Source organism: Macaca nemestrina, chromosome 6 (genome assembly GCF_043159975.1).
Source record: "Macaca nemestrina isolate mMacNem1 chromosome 6, mMacNem.hap1, whole genome shotgun sequence".
Classification (NCBI taxonomy): Eukaryota; Metazoa; Chordata; class Mammalia; order Primates; family Cercopithecidae; genus Macaca; species Macaca nemestrina.
The window spans coordinates 15453699-15475152 of record NC_092130.1 but is presented as its reverse complement, the minus strand read 5'-3'; the positions used below and the strand labels follow the sequence as shown (position 1 = coordinate 15475152).

The window sequence follows — 21454 nt, the reverse complement described above, 5'->3', positions numbered from 1 at the left end:
TTAAAAACGTTACTTTCAATATGTTGCTACATCATTAGATTTTATACAATGTTGTACCTCTGAAATAAAAAGTTATTCTGTGTCCAGGAGATTATCTCTCATGTGCCAAGCAATGCTATTAAAAGTATTATTGATTACCAACTTATCATCGGTTGGTGGGAAAGTTCTATAAGGGATAGATAACAAATATTTTAGGCCTCCAGTCCATATCCTTTCTGTAGCAACTACTTTACTCTGCCCTTACAAGAGAGAGTAGCAGCAAAGAATGATATGCACATGAATGGGTGTGGCTGTGTTCCAATAAAATTTTATTTACAAAACCAGGTGGCAAGCCAGATATGACTCTCCAGGCATGATTACCAACCCCCTGAATGTATCATAAGAGCTCCAGAACCTGGCGAAGGTATTGTGAACGATGTGTTTGTAAAGAACTCTCACTCAGGCATTGAATATCCTGCTGAATATTCCAGTTGAATAGTTTCCCGCTCTATTTCAAATAAGGATATTCGTTTTCAGTGCATCCTAATTCAATTGTATAGTTAATTATTAATATATTATTTTTAGCAGATTCATTTATCTGTTTTGCTAAGTATCTATGTCTCAGTGTTATTGTTTTATATCAGTCATGAATGGAGATAAATCTAAATATTTTTCAAAGAACAGGACATATAAGTTATCTTCAATTTTCCCATTAGCCACTTTTCAGATGCTAGAATTATGAATATCCTAATATGTTTGTTGGTATACAAAGCCCTATATAACTTTCTAGTGTTTTCTTGTCTTTATCATCCATCTTTTTACCTAAAGAGGCAATTCATTGTCCCACTTATCAGTCATTTTACAATAAGTAGTTTATTTTATTCTTAGAAAGTTTGAAACATTTCTTTTACTTCCCAAAAACAGTAATTGAAAAATTACACTTTTTGAAATCTGGTGACTTCATATTCTTGGATGTAAATCAACCAGCCCTAACATTTTTTGTCCCTGACAATATTGAATTGATGTAAATTATATTCACCAAGTAGATGTCAGTAAAGCACTGTTAAAGAAAAAAGATAAAAATGAGGGCTATCAAACAGTTCTCTCGTCTGTCGCATGGGATAGATGGTAATTTTCTTTCCTCTAGTCGATGAACACCCAACATTTTCCAAGTAGTTCCACAATCTAAGTGGGCAAATAACATGCTCACATGGCCTTCATCTTTTATTTCTGCCACCCTTTTATTCTCATGTATGGCATTTTTGAGCACAATTGAAATTTGATGTTTTATTTTGTGATTCTAGGAATGATATATGGGAACATGGTGGAATGTGGATGGATGTGTGTTACCATAATCCACACTCTCAGGACTTTTGTTTTCCAGTGGAAAAAAAAAATGCAAATTATTGATATAATTATATTTTATAAATAATCTCCTGATAAATAAAACATCATTAATAATTGAGAGTTAAACACATTTCAATTAGTTGTATAATCTGTGATAAATTAACACTTTTAAATATATTCAGACATGTTGCACCTAATTTTAAAGAAAATTTAAATGGCATTGTTGATATTTTCAGCTCCCTTGCTACAATTGATGAAATTTATGTACATTTAAAACATTGTGTTAAAAATGTTATGTCGTTGCTTTACAAAAATAGGAAACAGAGATTAAATAAGTCCTACTCCCAATTATATTTCTTCTTACATAAACATTAGTTAAAATACATAAAATTAATTATTAAAAGGGATGCATATTTAATTACTTCATTTATTATTTTTAAATTTTTTAAACTTTTATTTAAGATTCGGGGGTACAAGTACAAGTTTGATACGTCTGTATGTCATGGTGATGCAGGATTTTTGCTCCTTATCTCAGCTGGGTTCAGGTTCTTGTCTTATGACTATGAAGAATTAGGCACATGGACACCAAAAAGTGAATGGAGTAGAATTTATTAAGCGAAAGGAAAGCTCTCAGCAAAGGGAGAGGTCCTGAAAGCAGGTTTCCAGTTGTCCCCTTCACAGTTGTATACCAGGGCTAGGGCTTAAGGTGTGAATTCCTGGTGGCTCCACCACATCCTTCCAGTGCACATGTGGGCCCTTAGACTGAGCCACTCTGTATTGATTTATTTCTCTTACTGTGTATGTATGTGTTAAGGAACAGGATTTTTCACTGAGGGCATGTGCAATTTCCCTTATCTGCACAAAACGTCTGGTGTAAACACTTGTGGGTCAGGTGGGGGGTTCCTTGGGGACCCTTCTCTTACTTTCTGTCTAAAGGAAGCTGGCTAACTCCTTTTATTCCCCTATTCAGGAGTGAAGAGCCCAGCTGCTGTTGGGGCAAGTGAACAATGTCCACTCAACTGTGTCCTGCTGACAGGGTCCGCTGTTTTGGGAAAGCGGTTAGGGCAGCAGTTAGGGTTCCTCCTGAGCTTGCTTTAAGAGTAGCTGGAGGAATGGCACATCCATGCACAGTTCCATTTGCGTCACCATTTGAAGTTTAATATTCTAAACGAGAATAAACAATTTGAGTTATTAGTAAATATATATCAAACTGAAGAGGGTAAGGAGAGCTAAAAAATCCCAAGGCTGCCAGCATGCCCAGATAAATGGTGGCTATAGTTATGCCTGCTAAGATTTGGGTGCATGGGGCTTGGCTTTGGTTAGCTCCCTTGGTCTTATTTTCCCAAACAAAGAAACCTCCAAGTTATAGGCTCCTCATTCACTCCCATCACCTGGCAGGATTTGCAGGATAATCACTCAGAATTAAAATATTGATCTAGATTTTTACGTGACCCATCCCATTTGTTTCTTCTGAGCTTCAGCCAGAGATCACTGGTTGGTTCACAGGTACAAGCAGGGTTAGTCTAAAAGGTAGGCAAAAACTTAAAAACAACTGATGAGATTATTATTTAATAACAAGTGTATGATAAGTTTTGAAACATAATTTTTCTCTAGTCCTCATTTTTGTCAAAAACAAATCATAGTAGGACTGAGTTATTTGCAAAATAAACTTTAGTTTTATATGTGGTCTAATTATTTGCATAAAGTGCAGCAAGAATAATTATTTTTCACACAGGCTTTTAAATCGACTTTGATGGAACTCTGGTCCACAAGGAATCTCAGATAAGACCTTTTAAAGCCAAGCCCAGCAATGGGTTTGTACCCTCAAATACCTGTAAGTTGGATAAATTCCTCTCTTTTTGAGATCCCAAAAACGTCAGGCTCCTGGGCTTGCTAGAAAGTGACATTCTCTGCTCCCCACAGGTTAAGAACCCTGTATAGGAACTGTGTAGACAAGGTATGAGGCCAGTTTTCCCAAGAGGATTTTATTGGCTCTGCAAGTCAAGCTTGATTCCTTAAAGGGAAGCACATCCTTCCAGTCAAAGCCTTGGCAAAACAACCAGTTTCTCAAATTGTGTCCTGTTGCAAAAAGAAAATGGATTCTTATTGCACTGATGCAAATAACTATATTGCCATAAGCTAAGAATACTCACAAATAGTTTCCAAATTCTGGAGAAGCCAGGCAGAGAGAAACATGCTCCAAATTTTGTTCACAGGAGTATACCTTATTCATTATTAAAGACTGTAAATAGCTCAAAATAAGTTTCCTTGACTCTGAAAAACAAAACAAAAATCAGCAATGTCTTAAGCAAAAAATTGAATAGATTACTTTGTTTTCTATTAGTTCAGTCTATTCCATTAATTCTTGTTCTGCTTGATATTCATGAACATTTCAGCTCTTCATGAGTCTTATACATTTCCCTCTATTCCAATATCATAATCTGCAAAGGTATCAGAAACTTGCATTTAAAAGCACCTGTCAAAGTCCTATAGCTGATTATAAATCATCTTTTGAAAAGGAAAAAAAAAAACAAAAAACAAGACAATAATTGTCTGTGAATGACAAAATGTCCAGGGTAATTATAGTCAAGAATACAACTGGCCAAAGAAATTTGGTTATCTCTGTGGTTTATAGTAACTTAACATAATAACCTTAATTATGATTGATAGCATATACTCAGACATTAGAATTTTAGAAATCCCATACAACTTTTGAACATACATTAATATTATTCACTAAAATATAACTTGAAGAAATTTAAACCTTAGTTTTATTTTAGCAATCCCTTGTAACTAAACATGTCAAATAATCCCGTTTACCTCTCTTCTGGATGCTCCAGGGGTTCTCTGTAGCATCCAAAAGCTAGGGGTCACAAAGGACAATTTTTGAAGCTAAAGTTTGATTTTTGAGAAGCCTACAAAACATGTTAAAGGTTCAAAACATTTTATATTATGAAATACAGTTCCAAATTATCATGTTATTTATTTAGCCAGTATGATGACACAAAAATTTTTAAAAAGGCAAAAACCTTTAATTATCCTTTACTATTACATGAAAATCTTGTTCAAGAGAGAGAAAGTCAAATTTTACCCTTGCATTAGTCTACTATTAATGTCAACCCCAATTTTTTAATGAAACCTTATAGATGACTCTATCCAATCTTAACCAGTTTGACCATGAGGTGAGATGCTTATAAAGCTTTTATAACCCTTTATAAATTTTTGTTAAAGAGTAGATTATTGCCTTAAGAAAACCTTGTCGTGTTTTTATTTCAATGCTCAATTTATGGAACAACCATTTAATAACTTTTTGAAGTTAGTCAATATGATCACATAAAGAATTTCTTCTGCAAGATTAATTTTTACAAACCATCCACCAGTGTTTTAAATCTTCAGCTTTATCTAATTCAAGACAATCCTTTAACCCAGGCAAAAATTTATATTCCCATGCCTTCTCATAATATTTTACTAAAAACACATTTTACTTTCCTTACACACCTTGCATGTAAGTCCAATCTCAGCAGTCTTAATTACATGTTATAATGGCAACTCTTAGCAATTTTTAATTTTAGTGTAAACCTTGGTAAGTTGTTTTAATTATGTAATAGGTGCAGATAAAATCTGACTCTTTCCAGCATAGTTAAGGGCATGGATAATTCCATATGTCCCAGGCATTACCAGATTGTAAAGCAGGCAAGTGAAACAGTTCTCAAAAGCCAAAGAATCATTTTATATCCTTAAAACATTTAGCAGACCTACTGTCTGACCTGCATAATTTAGACCACATATTTACATTTTGAAGACATTTGTATTTTAGCAATTATCTTTAAAACTGTTTTTATTTTTCGAAGATTAAAGTCATGTGAACTAAAAGACATTATAGCTTTTATTTTTCTTTCAAAACTATTTGATCTAAGTGCTTATTTTTTTAGTCCAATCAATTAGAGCTCATTTTTATATAACCATCACACACATAACACATATATGATTACACAGACAGACAGAAGAAGATACAGTAGTTGTAAGATTTTTCATTTGCCAACCTCCTCCTAATTAGATTATTGGCCTCAAGGTGGAACCCTTCAATAAGTAGGGCTAGGAAAGGCTGCAGTTTTTAGGACCCAACAAACAGGCAAAGCTGGAAAACAAAAATAAATTTTGAGAGGGAACTATCTGCTTTTAATTCTTGGGATTCCATGAGGAAAACAGGTTTTTTTTTTTTTTTCCCATAATGGGATCTGTGACACCTTCTCTGTTTCTTCTAAGGAGTCCTGTGCTTTCGTAAGTTATCTTAGGGCCTCTCATGTGTGCATGAAGAGTGACAAGACAAAACGGGGAGAAGTAATTCAGTTGACTGACAAGAAAAAAAAAAAACAAAACTTTTCCAGAAAAACAAGATCCAAAAAGAGAAAAACATAAAGCCCTTTTAAATATAGCTGTAGCTTGGATATTCACTTTTAATTAAGCTGAGCGCTCTTTGAGAAAATCTGTTCAAACCCCTTGCTACCCATTTTAGCCACACTAAGTGGCCAATATTTCTGACTTTTGAACTTTACCAACAGTAACCTCACAGGTGAAACCAACAAGCCTCAACTAAGGTTATGACTTAATGGCAAGTGTACAAGGTATTATCACAGAGGTGGTAAGCAGTTTTTACACAATCTAGAATCTTTAAAGGTAGCTCAGAGAAGGGAAGATTTAAGAAAGGAAGCTAGAAGTTGGTCACAGAGGGGAAGAGAATCAGCAAAGTAAAAGTCACACAGCTATTAGCCAGAAAATACTCATTCCCAAAGCCAGGATTGAACCCAAGCTGCCATTGTAAAACAGCAGAGACCAAAACCAAGTATTTCTACATGGTTACAGGTCATGCTCCCAAGGATGTAAAAGAAGATGGAAACATAAAGCAAAGTTTGTTACTGACCAGTTTGCTGGGCTGGCTTGAACAGTGAGTGGGTTTATAGAGTCCTAAGCCCACATTCTATCCTAAGGTACTCCTTTTCACAACAGAACCATACAGAAAGACATACAGAGCACACCAGATTGGCTACAGCTTACAACTAGCTTCATAAATCCTTTATCCATTAATCAAAACTTTACAGAGGATAAAACAGTGATTTTATCATTCTTTCAACCAGTTTGCCGAGGAAGAGGGAGGCCAGAAGTCCAACTATTAAAAAACTTTTACCTTTTACCTGGAGTGTCAGGCTGTTGGGTTCCTTTCCCCTGAGCTCAATTTTAAGCCCAGCAATTTAAGATTTGGGGAAATTAACTTCTTCAGTTTGGGGAATACATCTAATGGGATTGTCCTGTGGTACAGGGACACAAATACTCATCAGTGAAGAGAGGACCGAGGAGGAAAAAGGACAGTTTGCTTTATTTTCAAAGGAATCCCAGTGATTCAAGATGCATTGGAGAGAAACACAGAGTGAAGATAATTGGTTACCCATCTAGAAAAAGATGAAAAAGGCATCCCTCGTTCCTTTCTCTTCCCAGTGAATAGCCGGGGTATAGGAGTGATATGGTTTGGTTGTGTCCCCACCCAAATCTCACCTTGAATTCCCATGTGTTGTGGGAAGGACCTGGTGGGAAGTAATTGAATCATGGGGGCAGGTATTTCCTGTGCTGTTCTCATGATAGTGAATAAGTAGTACGAGATCGGATGGTTTTAAGAACGGGAGTCTCCCTGCACAAGTGCTCTCTCTCTTTGCCTTCTGTCATCAATGTAAGATGTGATTTGCTCTTCCTTGCCTTTCACCATGATTGTGAGGCCTCCCCAGCCACGTAGAACTAAGTCCAGTAAACCTCTTTATTTTATAAATTGCACAGTCTCAGGCTTGTCTTTATCAGCAGGATGAAAATGAACTAATATAGTAAATTGTTATCACAAGTGGGGTGCTGCTGAAAAGAGATCCAAAAATGTAGAACTGACTTTAGAACTGGGTAACAGGAAGAGGTTGAAACAGTTTGAAGGATTCAGAAGACAGGAAACTGTGGGATAGTTTGGAACTTCCCTGAGATTTGTTTAATGACTTTGGCCAAAAAGATGATAACGATATGAACAATGAAATCCAGGCAGAGGTGGTCTCAGATGGAGATGAGGTACTTGTTGGGAAATGGAGCAAAGTTGACTCTTGTCACGTTTTAGCAAAGAGACTGGGAGCATTGTGCCCCTGCCCTAGAAATTTGTGGAACTTTGAACTCAAGAGAGATGATTTAGGGTGTCTGGGAGAAGAAATTTCTAAGCAGCAAAGCATTCAAGAAGGGATTTGGGTGCTGTTAAAGGCATTCAGTTTTAAAAGGGAAACAGCATAAAAGTTGGGAAATTTGCAGCCTGACAATAGGATAGAAACCCGTTTTCTGAGGAGGAATTCAAGCCGGCCCCAGAAATTTGCACAAGTAGCAAAGAGCCAAATGTTAATCACAAAGACAATGGAGAAAATGTCTCCAGGGCATGTAGGAGGACTTTGTGGCGCCCCTCCCATCACAGACCTGTAGGTTTGTGAAGAAAAAATGGTTTTGTGGGTCAGGCCCAGGATCCCCATATTGTGTGCAGCCTAGGGACTTGGTGCCCTGTGTCCCAGCCAGGGCTGAAAAGGGCCAATGTAGAACTCAGGCCATGGCTTTACATGGTGCAAGTCCCAAGTCTTGGCAGTTTCCATGTGGTGTTGAGTCTGCAAGTGTACAGAGGTCAAGAATTGGGGTTTGTGAACCTCCTCCTAGATTTCAGAGGATGTATGGAAATGGTTGGATGCCCAGGCAGAGGTTTGCTACAGGGATGGGACACTCATGGAGAATCTCTGCTAGGGCAGTGCAGAAGGGAAATGTGGGGTTAGAGCCCTCACAGAGTCCCTACTGGGGCACTGCCTAGTGGAGCTGTGAGAAGAGGGCCACCATCCTCCAGACCCCAGAATATTAGATCTACTGACAGCTTTCATCATGTGCCTGTAAAAGCTACAGACACTCAATGCCAGCCCACGAAAGCAGCCATGAGGCGGGCTATACCCTGCAAAGCCACAGGGGCGGTGCTGCCCAAAGTCATGGGAGACTGCCTCTTTCATCAGCGTGATCTGGACATGAGAAATGGAGTCAAAGGAGAGGTCATTTTGGGGCTTCAAGATTTGACTGCCCCACTGGACTTTGAACTTGCATGGGGCCTGTAGCCCCTTTGTTTTGGCCAATTCTCCCATTTGGAATGCCTGTATTTACCCTGTGCTTGTACCTCCATTGTATTTAGGAAGTAACTAGCTTGCTTTTGATTTTACAGGCTCGTTGGTGGAAGGGACTTGTCTTGTCTGGGATGAGACTTTGAACTGTGGGCTCTTGAGTTAATGCTAAAATGAGTTAAGACTTTGGAGGACTGTTTGGAAGGCATGACTGCTTTTGAAATGTGAGAACAAGAGATTTGGGAAGGGCCGGGGCAGAATGATATGGTTTTGGTATTTGGGCTTTTTTTTTTTTTGGTTCCATATAAATTTTAGAACAGTTTTTTTTTTTTTTTTCAATTCCCTGAAAAATGATATTTGTTGTTTGATAGAAATAGCAGCGAATCTGTAAAGTGTTCTGGGCAGTATGCCATTTTAATGACATTGAATCTTCCAATCCGTGACATGGAATGTTTTTCCCTGTTTGTGTCATCTGTGATATTTTTTCAGCATTTTTTGTAGTTCTCCTCGTAGATACCTTTCATCACCTGGATTAGATATATTCCTAGGTTTTGTGTGTGTGTATGTGTGTGTGTGTGTGTTGTAAATGTGATTGCATTCTTGATTTTGCTCTCACCTTGAGTGTTATTGGTGTCTAGAAATGCTACTAGATTTTGTACATTCATTTTATATCCTGAAACTTCACTGAGGTTTATTGGTTCCAGAAGCCTTTTGGCAGAGACTTTAAGGTTTTCTAGGTATCAGTTCATGTCATCCACAAAGAAACAGCATTTGAATTCTTGTCCTGTTTAGATGAAAAAAAATGCATATTTTAGATTCAGACCTAAAAACATTTTATTTTTGTTCTAGAAAATTCTATATGTTGGATATTTATTTTTTCTTGGCTTCCTCATGGCAATGCTAGGGTTAGACTATTTTCCTTGTGGTCTGGTTACTCCATAGTCACTAGATATCAGGCCTCCTAGGTCAAAAACCATCTGTAGAAGAGATACAGAATAGGATTACTCTAGAAAATCATGTCCTATTAATTTCCAATCCAATCAAGTTCAAATCAAATTTGCCCTCTTTCGCATTGTATTATTTAGAAAGCTACAGATGGAATTTCAATATCCATCTGCAAAATCTGCTCTTTTAGTTAGGACTCTCATTTGGCTGGCACAGAAACACAACTCAAATTGGCTTATTCTAAAAGGTAAATGTACCATAAAACCTCTAGATATTTTGCGTAAATCAAATACAGCAAGGTTGCTGTGCCATGAAATCAGCAAATGAAAATATTTTTTCTGACTCTTATTTTTGCTCCTATGTGGGTAAGTACTATCCTCTCACTTCAGACTAATTTACTCTACAGATGCATCCAACATCATCTGATATTTTCATGTTATAGTTCAGACCTTTAGGAAAATGACAATTTGCTTTGAATCTCAAACCCAAAAATAACAGGCATGAGAATATTTGGCCCAGCTTGGATCAAGTGTCTACTTTAGAACTGGTTAACCAAGAACTTCCAAGGGTAGATTGCACTATAAAATAATGACTTCCATTGCAACCATGGATGATGTCAGGAGAAGTAGTTAAAAGAAAGAGGAATGTGGTAAATCATTGAAAAAGGCATAGGTTCTGTTGGGCAGAAAAATAAGTATGTACACATCACCATATTATTTTTGCATTCAATGTGATCAAGATATCTAGTATTAGCAAAAGGTAAAGCAAGCAGTCATCTGCTAGCTTTGATTTTGAAGGATATTGAGAGGCTTTCTCATGCAATGCTATATGCCCTGACAGCTGGAGAAAAACTAGTATTATTGAGAGATCCAAAATTAACCTTAGACCTCACCTAGTCCAGGACCCTGAATTTTATATGAGGAAGTTGAGAAGCAAAGTGATTACATGATTATCCAAAAATCACACAATTTGTAATTGCCTTTATAAATCTGTTTTCACACTGCTCCAAAGAATTATCTGAAAATGGGAAATTTATGAAGAAAAGAGGTTTAACTGACTCACAGGTTCGCATGGCTGGGGAGGCCTCAGGAAACTCACAGTCATGGTGGAAGGGGAAGGGGAAGCAAGGCACGTCTTACATGGTGGCAGGAGAGAGCCAGAGCAAAGAAAACCACATGCTTTTTAAACCATCAGATCTCGTGAGAACACACACACTATCAGGAGAACAGCAAGGGGAAAATCACCCCCATGATCCAATCACCTCCCACCAGACCCCTCCTCCAATTTGACATGAGATTTGGGCAGGGACACAAATCTAAACCATATCAGTGCCCCTAAGTTATCCAGCCACAAACTCACATATTTATTTCTTTCTTTTTGGGACTGGAGACTTTTACTTATTCAAGTATTTCCCATGACAGAGTTTTCAAAGTTTGGTCTCCAGATTATCTGCATTAGATGATTAAAACTATAGGCTCTTGAGCAACCCTCCTTAACTCCCCTAACATGGAATCACAAGATCCATTGATTATAGTCTATGAAACTGCATTCTTAACTAAGTCCCTGGGTGATTATTATGCATGCTGAAGTTTGAGAGTAGTGCAGTGTGGTATTTCCAAGCTTTGAACAGAGAAGGCTTCATTGAAAAATAATTAAAGCCCAGGAAGGACTAAAAGGAAAACAGAGAAGCATCCCAAAAATGATTGAAAAGGTAAAAAAAAAAAAAAAAACTCAAAACTTTCTTAACCTACTTCAGATTTTCCCCCATAAAATCATCTCATTATTGGTTTATTTTTATACTGAAATATTTAAATTGCTCTTTTGCACACAATGGAAGAGGTGATGTTGACTTTGAAAGATATAACTGTAAATGGGAACCTCAAGTAATAGTCTATGTATTGGGTCCTCATACTGGTATTTGGACAATATTGGTGTTATTTACAAAATTTGCTTTTATGCAACCATTTTTTTCCTCCCTACTATTGCATGCATTTGGGTCATCCCGTTGGACTACATTTATATGCATCTTAATGTTTTATGATTATGCTCTAGTATTACTGAAAATAAAATGCATAAACTCATATAAATCCTGTAGATGATTTCCTTTCCAAGTTTTAAATGATTGGTCTTTGCTGTCTAATTACAGAAGTATAAAAATTTAATAGCAATTCACATTCACATTATTGTGGTGTTACTTTCATTTTCATAACTCATTCTTTCTGGGGGAGTTTAAAGATTAACTTGATAGTTTAAAATTTATTGATATATTTCCTTATGCTCTAAAGGCAATCCTTGGTGTGTGTGTGCTTTGATGCAATTTAGAATAAAATGAAGTAATCTTCACCTCCAGAAATATAAAAAGTATTCTTCATGAATTACTAAATCTTCAAGGTTGTTTCCTGTCTGAAAATTACACTGTAATTTTTTTAGTGATACTATATAGCTTTCTCTAACTGTAGATCTTTAAACTTTATAAATATAGTGAGTTCTAAAAGTCTATATTTCAAATATGATGCATAGTAAAATATTTAAAAATAGTAATAATACACATTTTCTTGAAATATTTTGATTTTTATGTTTACATAATAATTCATTTTTAAAAAGCTTGAGAATACTCGTATTTGGCATTAAATCTTTTTCTCATGTTTTTAAAAATACTTGTCTATTTACACAAACACGAATATAACTTTCTGAATATATAATCAACCTTTGAAATCCACTTCACCGCAATGTGAAAATAGATTGGCTAACTCACATCTTTCTATTTACCTTTCATAGTCCATGGATTTGGGGAAGATTAAAAAGCATTTTAGTCTCCAGAATAATTCAAATTCTAAAAGCAAATAAGCAATGTTAAATTGTTCCAGCAAATGACTTTATTATCCATTTTGTTTAATTATACCAATGAGAACAAAAAAATAAAATTTACATAATAAAAACCTTCCCAAGCAGTCCACGTTCTTAAGGTATAGGATATAATTGAAATGACTGATGTCAAGACCAACAGGTTATGACATGTAATAGTAAAGGTAAGTTCCATGGATTACTTTACATTTGAAATTGTATTCCTAGAGTAGCCTAGTCTACTGTGATAGATGAATGAATATGTTTGTTAGCCTTCTCTTGGAAGAAGATAGACTGTAGAAGATAGATTAGAAGCAATTACAAAGAATCTGGAGATGATCGATTGGGAAAATACCACTTATATGTATTACTTGGTTTAATCCTTCTTGTATAGTCCACATCTAAATGAATATTAGTTTAATTTTCTTTCCTCCTTCTATGGCTTTCCAGGATGACCTGAAAGGTACCCACACATATCATATTTAGAACTTTAGAATATATCTTTTGGACTCTAGAAAAATGTATACATATATCATTAACATTATTGTTTACAAATACTTTATTCATTTTTAATGTCCAAACTATTAATACTCCCTTATATTTCTTAAATAACATGATTATTTTGACCTTTGTAAATGCAAGGCCAAATGGCACCAAAGATCATTTTCTAATCTGCTTTAAATAATTCTTATTGAAAAATTGTTTATCTCAAAACTTCAAACCTGTTTATCTACTGTATTCTAAGATAGTCTTAAGATTATATTCAGATGCATATTTGAAATGCCTCAGAAAAAGCTATATAAAAGAAGTAGCCCCCTATCATAGAACATTTTTCCTATCATAAAACTTCCTTTTTTATAACCATATTCCCAGCCCATTGTATCCTATTAGGAACATACACCAAATATAGAAAAGTTTGCCAACATACCAAATGTTTAAAATGTGACACACACTTGTCCTACCTCCCATTGGCTAGCCTAGGCAGGAGGCTTTTCCCAGTAACAATTCAATAAGTAGCACTATACATGCTCCTGACATGTGTCTTTCCTAGACAATTCCAGGAGAGAGAGTGATTTTCAAAGAGTTATTCACAGCCAGCAGCTCCAGTTTCTAGGACAGATATCTCACACACACAATCTTTGACACCATTCATCACTGAAATATTCTTTTCCTAGTAGAAGTAGATTGATTTTCTTGGATAATAATATTCTGCTGTGAAGTGACGAGAAGTTGAAAGCATAAATGTATCACGCAGCCTGGGAACTTGATACCTGTGTACTAACCAGTTTTGTTGCTGCTGTTGCTGAAAATCCAGAGAGCCCAACTTGTTCCTGTTTAACTTAACCATGTCATCTGTTTCTCTCATCTTTCAAGGAAGGTAGTTTAGAATGGAGACCTTGTTGACAAATAGTTCTTAAGAATTTTTCAACTCATTTTTAATTGTGGTGGGCTGCTACGGATTCAGCGTTGAGTCACAGTGTTTGAGTCAAATGCAGATGGTGTGAAAGTCAGGGTGAAAGGTGTTAATATTCATCATTGACCCTAACAAGCAATGCTTGTTATTGCTTAATTCAGCTAACCTCTCACAGTTGAATAATAACATGCAGTAAGAGGTGCATTTTTTTTTAAATGAAAGAAAATGTTGGATGTAAAGTGCTGAGCATGATGTTAGCTCATCGTTTTCATCCCCTTACATGTAAGTTTCTTTCTTCCATCTTTCCCTCAAAATAATGCATTGCAAGAAAAAAATTGCCTCGCATGTCATAAATTCCTGGCATTACATTTATATTGCCTTGGAATAATTAGCACCTTCTCACACTTTAAAGTATAAATCTAAACCTTATGAGGTCAGTTTTACCTTGCGAAGGAAAGATCTAAAATTTTATAAGTTTAGTTTCTAACTTGTCTTAAAGTGCTAGGTTTTTCCAAATTTCTAGAAAGTAATACTGGTATAGAATTTATCATTTTCAACTTTAAATGATTTTCTCCTCTCCAAAATGACAACTGAATTAGTGACCATAATCTGGGAATTGGAGGAAAGCATCATTTGTTTATTTAATGCTTTTTCTTAAGAGTAGAAATCCTAATTTCTCCCACACACATGTTTGAATGTCACCAAAGTAAATTTTAATGAGGGCTGATATTTGAAAAGTTATATAATCTCTCTCCTTAATGTTTACCCTGTGGCTTCATCTCCGTAATGAAGAAACAATATCACATGCCCCACCTTTAGCACAGGGCCACATATCACATTTTGGCCTGTAATTTGTCATTTGTAATTCTTAGGCATTATTTTACAAAATGTTTAACACATGCTTGCTTTTACATCTTCAAAAGATTGTATATTCCTTCAATAGCATATAAAAATTCAAATTTTTTTCATTGCACAAACATCTTAAAATTCAAAGCAATTATTGTGTTTCATGTTCTGATATGCCCCACCTCATTCTTTTCCTTGAAATCTCCTTTTTTCTTTGAGAATCACAACTCTAGAGCTTGTAGTTTTAATATGACACTTTCAACACATTTATGAATTGATCATCACTTTTCTGAACATTACAATATGGATAATAGTCTCTGAAAAGGTATTTAAAGAGAAAACTACTATGGTAATTAAGGAAATTTTATGTATAATCTATAAATCTAACCATAAGCATATTTGTTGAAAGGTGCAATATTCATACACAGATAGTTTTAGAAAGGACATTTTCTTATATTTTGATTTTGAGGAACTCTGATTGATTCATCTCATTTTCAGAAAAGAGCTCTTCTTTCATGTGTGCAAAAATACCACATTTAATGTAATTCCTTCTTTCAATATACACAAGACTGATATGCATAATGTAGTAGCATATATGCCATTCTATCAGAATTTATTCTTTAAAGCAATTTGGTGTTGGAATTCTTAGGCTCAGCTGGAAGATTACTGGGTATTATTTTCTTTCTATTGTATATTTTTGTTCATAATAAACATTAAGAGAACTCTGTGCATTTTAATTTCTGGTAATATTTTACAACTGTTGAACATATAACATTGAAATTAAGTCAATTCATTACTACACTTTAAAAGATTATTTTATTTATGACAGAATTATCAGTCATAACAACCTTAATAATATTTCAACCCTAATGTAATATCTGTTAGGTTATGACTAGACAACTTGTAACCCCTGTAGTATCAGGAAAATAACTTTCAGATATTTTAGCATTAACATGTATTCATTGGCCACAAACTGATCTTTTCATTAGCGATGTGATTCATGTTTGAAAAGAGAATGCAGAAATCTTCAATAATTTCCAGGCAGCAAAATGTGATTGAAAGTCATATCAACACACTTTGCAATTGGTAATCGCCATGATAAAAATGCAACTAAAATGAGAAAGAAATCATCTTGATGACAGTGTATTTCCTCCTGTTAATTCTTATTTTCTACGAACAATGGTCCATTAGACCAACTGAGTAGAAAACAGTCATTTTTTACTTCCATTGCTCATCAGATTGCTCATGACTTTTAAAAATTTATTTATGCATATCTAGGTTTTGTGGGTGAGGGTCATGAATATTTATTTTTTAAAAACTTCACATATGATTCTAATGTTCAACAAGGACTAAAAATTACTGAGCATTCATTAAGTGAATACAAGGTGTACCTGGGTGTTGGATCACTTCATGGAAGCATTTTGAAAAGCATGTTTTCTCTAAGTAAAATGGAATGTAGAGACAGAATGTGGATGAATCTTGTTACTTTTATATTTAGTCTTCTTTGCCCAGACATTTGATGTGGTGTATTATAATAGTCTGGTCCCAAACTCCAGCTCCTACTTCATCTCTTCCTGTCCCTGTAGCTTCCAGCTCTCCAATTACTCCTACGCTGCTGTTCTTCCAACTGGCCCAACTCATTCTGGCTTCAAGGCTTTGCACTGCTCTTTCCCCTGCCTGCTGTGTCTTTTCTTCAGATTTCACTTGATTCACTCCTTCACATTGTTTAGTGCTCTGATCAATCATGACCTCTCAGAGAGACCAGCTTGGCCACTCTATGTAAATAAGACCCTACCTCATCATATTGAGGTTTTCAATATCATTTTTATAGACTTTATTAATATGTGAAATTTTTTTGTTTGTTAATATGTTTATCTGCTTATTGCAGGTTTCATCCTCACTTGCCCTCCAGTATAAGTTTAATGAGGACAGAGATTTTATTTTCACCCTTACATTCTGGCATACTCTAGATGCTCAAATAGTATTGTTGGGAGAATTGAATTGAACTTGGACAAAAAGCCCAATTTTCCTTCTATGATCGAGGTTCTGCCTGATCTGGCTCTGGCTCTGGCTTGGAATTCTCCCCCATAACTCTTCTCATGGTTTTCGCCTTAGGGATTCAACATCAATGCCTTCTAGAGCGACTTGTCCTGAAGATCTTTATCCTTATTATTTTGTATCATAACAATCTATTCATTTCCTTCTTAGCACATATTGTGATCTACATCGCTTTATTTATTAGTTCAGCAATTTATAATTATTGTATTCATTTGTTCTTTCACATATTAATATTATTATATTATTTTCCCTCAGAATATAAGTTTTGTGGAGGTAAGACTTTCTCTCTTGTCCATTGCCATATCCTTAATCTTTAAGAAATTAAAAAATCTAGGGAAATTAGGTTAAGAAATAATTAAAACATAATGAAAGAGAGATATCCTGATTGTAGGGATAAGACAGAGAAGACAGCAATTAATACTCCACATGGAGAACCAGGAAAAGCAGGAGAAACAAAGAGTGCTTCCTCAATTAATTGAGTGGGTAGATGGTGGTGCATCTCAAGGCCTCAGATTCAGTCGTGTAAAAGGAAACATTTTTGCCTATCTCAGTAGTGAGAAATGATGAGAAAGGGGTCTAGGGATACTAGTGAATACTTGGAGTGGTCAGTAGAAGAAATGAGAGAGGATATTGTTTGTGAGTTCTTGGTCAAATAGATAACTCTTTTTAGATAGACAATAATGCAAATCATTCTGTTCTTGAGTTATGATTGGCAAATGTAAATCTGATTATATATTAATATTTATTTTTCTCATTCACATTAAAACATTATGTATTTTTATATGACTATTGTACAATGGAGGCATGGACCTCAATATATAAACAACACTAATGTCAGCCCATGTAACATTAAAATAGTGTTATTTGGCAAAATCCTGTAAGCAAAGGAACAGCGGAATAATACACATGATTCTTGGCCTCTCATAAGAGGTATTCATACACTGGGCATAGCTGGACTGGATCAACTCTGGCGAATTTCCCAGTAGAGAGGGATTCTGCCCCCATAATCCTGTATTTACAGGAAAAGAGAGACAAGATGTGACTATACAACAGTGGATGCTACCTGGCAGAACTGGCCTTGTTAGAAAAGAGTAACCTCCAAAATAACCCAGACCTGCAGAACCAGCTTCTTCCTAAGTTATCAAAAGTGGGGAAGTAATGAACATCAATAATAAACTGATTTGTTTGTTTCCAATTATGATGGTGATACAGACAAAAGGCAGGGAAATACTGGGTAGAAAAAGGTGGTTCCCTGGCAAAGGCCCCGCCCTCAAGCCTGGAAACCACATCCCTAAATGGGAACAGTTATCCCTGTTTTCCTGCCCAAATATTACTTTTTTGGCCTGCCCCACATCCCATCCTGTGCCCATATAAACCCCAAACTCCACTGGCAGAGGAGCAGAATGGCATGGCAGAGAAGGAGAGAAGAGAAGCAGCATCTGAATGTCAAGAGGAGTTTGACTGGGGATGGTCGGAGAGGAGTTCAGCCAGGGACAGCCAAACTCCAGGGGAAGATTATCTTACCACTTCATCATCCCCTTTCCAGCTCCCCATCTTGCTGAGAGCCACCTTCATCACTCAGTAAAATCTCTGCATTCACCATCCTTGATGTCTGTGTGACCTGATTCTTCTTGGATGCTGGACAAAACCTGGGTACCAAGAGGGCAGGGTGTAAAAGGCTGTCAACCAGGCTCTCCTCTGAGTTGGTTAACATTTAAACATCTGTGGATGGCAACTGCTAAAAGAGCATTTATTGTCACACAACCCTAGACGCTGCTGTAGGGTTGGAGCCCAGAAGCACTTGCCCAGGCCCTGGTACCTGCTTACCTGCATGCTTCCCCTCCAGGAAGGGGTTTGAGTGCAGGAGCCCAGTAAGTGAGCCACACCCCTGTCACAAGGCCCACAAAGGGGTCAAGAGAATCCTCTGGTCTCAGTGGGTCTACTTCCTTCGTGAATGTGCATTTTCATTTCTATACATATCTAATTAAGTGTTAGAGCATTGATTGTAAGTTGCATAACAATAACTGAACAAGTGAATCTAAATTTAAAGTGGGCATTTCAAAAACAGCTTGACAAAAACAAATTTACATTGAAAGAAAGATGGTGGTAATTTTTTTATTTACCAGTTTTGAAAATAAATTATTCCTTTGTGTTGAAGCTAAAAGGTAAAAAAATAAAAGATAAATGTAGAAATAAAAATAAGTTACCTAAGGCACACATGCCCACACACACATACACATATGCTCCCACACTGACCTATATATGATTAGGAAGCTTTTTAAAATATGATAATAAGTGTCTCAGATGTAGCTTTCTGTTTTCTACATTATTCAAATCATTGATGTGGAAGGAAATGAAATATGCAGATAGACATGTTTGCAATTTACTCTTAATTTTGTAATTCTGAGTGCTAGTAGTTATCTGAAATCCCACTACAAGATAATCAAGCCGGCATGATGGCTCATGCCTGTAATCCCAGCACTTTGGGAGGCCGAGGCAGGAGGATCATCTGGGGTCAGGAGTTCGAGGCCAGCCTGGCCAACATGGTGAAACCCTGTCTCTGCTAAAAATACAAAAATTAGCTGGGCATGGTGGCGGGCGTTTGTAATCCCAGCTACTCGGGAGGCAGAACCAGGAGAATGGCTTAAACTCGGCAGGTGGAGGTTGCAGTGAGCAGTGATCCCGCCATTGCACTCCAGCCTGGGCAACAGAGCTAGTCTCCGTCTCAAAAAAACGATGACGGCAACAAAAATTATCAAAGTGCATGTGATTATTACTTGGCTTCCTAGATATAATAATGGGTACATTTCATTTTTGTATATTAACTGTCCTCAACAGGCACAGGTTTTATACTACTCTCATGACATAGGAATATACGTGTAGATCAGTGACACTGAAATGTATGGTTCAGAGGCACACATTTATTTGTATGATTGGAAACATTTGTAAATGTTGTTTATCATAAAGTTGGCATTTCAAATCACAAATTTGCACTATTTTCTTGCCTTTTTTTTCTTAAAAGGGAGATTTGCCAATTTACATTACATATATATTCTAGATGATACAGATAATCTTAATTTATACGTGACATTTCTTGAGCCTTTATTAAGTAGAAGTCATCGTTCCGATAATGTAATCTTCTCTACAACCCTATGATGTAGGCATTATTATGACCCGTATTTTGCTGATAAAGAAACTGAGGCACAGAATGATTAAACTTGTCAGGGTTATAAATGGGAACAAGTGAACAATCTCTCTACAGAGGTCCACAGATTTTTTCTTAAAGCAAATCTTGATTTTGAAAGTGAGGTGTTGTGGTGAGTTTTTAAATTGCAATACAATTTTTAGCAATCTCTAGAAATAATCTTCCGACCATGCAAGTATAAAGGATATTTACCTCTGCATTATTTTTAAGAATAATTGAAGTATATAAAAGACCAAGAAGTGTCAAGAATAACGAGCATATTCAATGTATACCTGTGTTAGAATCTTGTGTAAATAAAAATAAATTATAAAACAACTTATAGTATGATCCTATTTTGATAGAAAAATGTGTATAGTATATTTGCATATACAAAGATACTATATAGAACTGTGTAAAATAGATGTGCAACATAAAATATACTGAAATGATATAAACTAGTGATTAAACATGAGAAGTGGAGTTGAGAGAAAGTGATGGTAATACCCTCGTCTTAAACTTACTCTTTGGTTTTTGATTGTTTTTACTACTCATTCTTTTTAGATTAAAAGATTACATTGTTTGGAATATTTAGAAAAAAATAAATGCTAGTTTTTACCTTTGTCTCTGCATCTCTAAGAAAAACCTATCCATTATTTAAGTAACTTGAAATACAACACTTAAACTATTGCACATAACTAAATAACCCCATGAGATTCATTGACCAATTGCATCATAGTCTGTTCTACCAGGACTTTACATCAATAATAACATTGATAATGAGAATATTTCTGAATTATTCACATCTTTTTCTTGTCCTAACTCAAATAGGAAATAATAATGAATTAGGAAATTATAAGCTTGTGTTTAAATTTCATCACTATACGATAGCAGATGTCACACTGCATCTTTCCATTTCCAAAATCAGTAACATAATATGGAAAATTCCCATTTTAATCAAATTGAGTTTAAAAGAAGGTATGAATTTTTATGGTATGAAAGTGCTTGTGGTGATTTTTAATAAAATTTGCCAAACACCCTGCAATTCTCAGTGTCTCAGCAAATATTTGCACGTGGCAATATGCTTGAAACCCCATTGTGCTTTCTTTAGGCAGTACTAGAATTTTGTGTGTAGGAATTTCTTTAATACCAAATAGGTCAAATTGTAGTCTCTTCTAACACTGAATTTCTTATGTTGCAGTCTCCTCATCCTCATCAGCAAAATAGTGATAATATTATTGTCTCATGGGATAGTTTTAAGGATTAAGCTGAATTATAAATGATACTACTAGTACAGATTCAATGTACAGTAAATTTTAAGTAAATGTTAGTTCTCTTCACCATCCCTATCCCCCTTAAAAAGAAACTAAGCTGTGAAACCTATACTAACTTCATTCACCTGGGGTACACATATTTTAATCAGTTTCTACACTGATTCATTATGCTCTAGAACTCAAAGCTTTTCATAATGAAATACCACAAAAGATACTAAGAGATGGATTGCCTAGAGGAAAAGAAAATTGGTGCATCGTAGTGCTAGAAGACAGTATTGTGGGCTTAAGTCAAAGAATATCAGTTCAAATTCCTACTTGCAACTTAATAACTCTGACCCTCTGTTTTCTCATTTGTAAAATAAGAATGAAAGCAACTATCGACGGAGTAGTGCAATCTGTTGGT

At 35.7% G+C, this 21454-nt stretch overlaps 1 protein-coding gene and 1 long non-coding RNA gene across 8 annotated transcripts in view; one reads left to right on the top strand and one right to left on the bottom strand.

The window, feature by feature from the left end:
• Positions 1-21454, top strand: part of LOC105480824 (teneurin transmembrane protein 2) — a 3943693-nt gene that overhangs the window by 643694 nt on the left and 3278545 nt on the right. The gene's annotated exons all lie outside the window — the stretch shown is intronic.
• The window catches only part of LOC105480830 (uncharacterized), a 179830-nt gene continuing 161960 nt past the window's right edge, over positions 3585-21454 (bottom strand). The window contains exons 2-3 of the long non-coding RNA XR_011624162.1: positions 18121-18245; positions 3585-3600 (exon numbers count right to left, since the gene is read on the bottom strand). This is a non-coding gene — a long non-coding RNA (uncharacterized lncRNA). The remainder of the gene's footprint in view (positions 3601-18120; positions 18246-21454) is intronic.